Genomic DNA, 3,006 nt, shown 5'->3' on the forward strand with positions numbered 1-3,006 from the left:
TTCTAGAGCATATCCTTTAGAGCAGTGTTTCCCAAACTTACAACAGTTGTGTACCCCTTTTGAGACATTTGTCTCACCATTGTACCCCTTCTCCGGTGAAGATAATTTGGTAGCCACATTTTTATAACACACTCCTAATTCGTTTCATTCTGGCTTAAATATTTATTAGAAATAAATACAAAATTATATTATATACAGTTGAAACAAAACTTTTAATAGAAATAATAGTTACATATAGAAATATTGCTAGAAATAATTAAAATAATAGAAGCGAATTAACAGTCTGGCAGAACAGCGTATATATATTCATATCATACTGAAATTAAAATACACTGGTTTGGTTAGGTTAGTGAAGAAAGCACTAGTTTTAATACTTACTATTTCGGTATTGAAAAATTTTCAGTACAAACCAAACTATTCAGTGCGAGGATGGAACTGCTTTTGACCAGACACTATCCCAGGGATATCTGGCTCGATGTTTGTGATCTTAAGACGAAGATGGGGCTCCACGTCAATAAGACAATTTCGTTTTTTTGTTTTGATGCCAACCAGCACAGAGAATCTGATCTTGTGCAAATACGAGGTGGGAAAAGGCAGAAGATACTTGACAGCTTTGTCTGATAGAGCTGGATATTCAGAGCTAACCCCCAACCAAAAGGACATCAGTGTATTTTGCTCAAATTTTGTTTTCAGGAAGCTATCTGAAGCCAGCTCCAAGAGCTGTTCTTCTTCTGAAGCAGAGAGGTTATTTGGCAATGTTTGAACATTGATGCTAAAAGAGTTCCTTATCCATTCAAAGGTGTCGTCCGGTTCAGGGAAATACTTATGAAGATCTTTCTGCAAGCTTTCCAAATGCTGCTTCATGGTTTGCAACACATCACTATCAAGTTCGTTAGGCGAGTTTATTACAAAGTCATGAAGAGATGGAAAGGAATCCAGTTCACAACGACTAAGACATTTATGCCACAGTTTCAATTTTGCGACCATGGCGCTTACATTGTCTTGAACATGGAATATGGATATGAGTTTCCCTTGCAAGAATAGACTGAGGTTGTTTAAATGAGCAAAGATATCTGCAATATATGCTAGTTTGCAAAGCCATTTCAAAGGTTTCATCTAAAAAACTTGCAGTTCTTCTCGCAGCTCAAACAGGCGATTCAGAACTTTTCCACGCGAAAGCCAATGCACTTCAGTGTGAAATAGGAGTTGTGTGTAATCACTGCCCATCTCATCACAAAGCTGAGAAAACAGCCAGGCGTTCAGATGGCAGCCTTTCACAAAATTGATTATTTTCATAGCTTCATCCAGTACTTGCTTTAGATCTGCCTGCATGTTATGGGTGACGAGTGTTTCCCTGTGAATGCAACAATGAGTTGATTTGGCTTCTGGCGCAACAGCTTGAATATGTGCAACAACTCCTTTCTTCGAACCAATTATGGCTCTGGCACCATTGGTGCTTATTCCAACACAACGACACCAATCCAAGTAATTGTTTTTTGTAAAGTCATCAATAACTTTAAAAATAGCTTCTCCAGTTGTATGTGTTGGCATAGGTCGGCAGAACAAAATATCATGGATTTCATTATTCAGCTCGTATCTGACAAACAACAAAAGATTAGCTAAATTCACCATATCAGTGGATTCATCTGCTTGCAGTGCATGTAGCAATTCTTTTCTACTCTTGACAATAATTGCTGCTTTATGTTTTTGGCCATATCTGTGATTCCACGATGAACAGTGTTATTTGAGAGGAGGAAACAATCTATAGCTTTGCTAGCCTTGTCTCCAATCATCACTTGCACCATTACTTTGGCTGAATGTTTTACTAATGTCTCACCAATCACTTCAGCAGCTCCGGACTTTGCAATTAAGTACGCCACACTATATGAAGCTCCCAAAGCTTTCATATTTTCACCTCCCGTCACATTACGAATTGTTTTCTGGGACGTTTGGAGATCTTTGCACTTATTTTCGAAGAATTCTACAGGTTTTCTCTCGTATTCTTTATGTTGCTATCAAAACAGTGATTTAGGTGGGATGGTTTCATACTTTCATTTGTGAGAATCTCATAAGAAATCACACATAGTGGAACAGGCTCCACCTCATCGCCAGTCCATGAAAATCCCAGTTTAAGATATTCTTCAAAATATTTGTGGGCTTTTTTCATTTTCTTTGCAGCTGATACATTCAACATTCAATAAACTTACAGATGATTCATATGGTTCACTAATGTTGTCATCACAATTGTCTGATGTAGCCATATCACTGCATTTTTCGGCATAATTAGCACTAATATTCGTATTTCCTTCATAATTTTCTTTTGTACATTTCAAATGTCCTGTTTTTAGCCAGCGATCCATTGTAAATGGGTTTAACAAAAACAAACAGAGAGAAATTTTGTATATTAATACACACCAAGTATGGACTTGCTACGATTTTTAGATTACTACGAGTAGTTATTCACTTTTATCTTTTATCCATCAGTATGACTTCTGCGCATGCAGGGCCAGCTTCAGGTTTTCTGCCGCCGCAAGCGGCAAAAAAAAAAATCGGCAGCACTTCAGCAGCAGCTCAATCGCACTGCTCCATTCTTCGGTGGCAGTTCAGTGGCGGGTCCTTCACTCCCTCTCTTCCTCTTCAGTGGAACTTTGGCGGCAGCTCAAAGAGGAAGAGAGGGACTGAGGGACCCGCTGCCGAATTCCCGACAAAGACCCGGATGGGCTGCCCCAATAGTGGACGGAGTGCTGCCCCTTTGTATTGGCCTCCCCAAGCACCTGCTTCTTTAGCTGGTGCCTGGAGCCAGCCCTGTGCGCATGCCACAAAGGCAAGTGTATTGCCCAAGCCACGGTAACACGCACGCATGGTTTGCATCAGCTCTGCTGTGCTATTAGATGTTACTGAACGCATTATCATATTAGTTACAATGTAAACCTGTGTGTATTTCTACTGTACAAGGGTACACTATTCTTATATATTAAATTTTAGTGAATTGTTTTCTGCTTCTAA

The 3,006-nt window shown here is 39.4% G+C and overlaps 1 pseudogene; it reads right to left on the reverse strand.

Moving 5' to 3' along the window:
* Positions 1-414: 414 nt before the first annotated feature.
* Positions 415-2,194, reverse strand: LOC120401163 (annotated as a pseudogene).
* Positions 2,195-3,006: the final 812 nt, after the last annotated feature.

This window comes from Mauremys reevesii, linkage group 3 (assembly GCF_016161935.1).
Source record: "Mauremys reevesii isolate NIE-2019 linkage group 3, ASM1616193v1, whole genome shotgun sequence".
NCBI lineage: Eukaryota > Metazoa > Chordata > Testudines > Geoemydidae > Mauremys > Mauremys reevesii.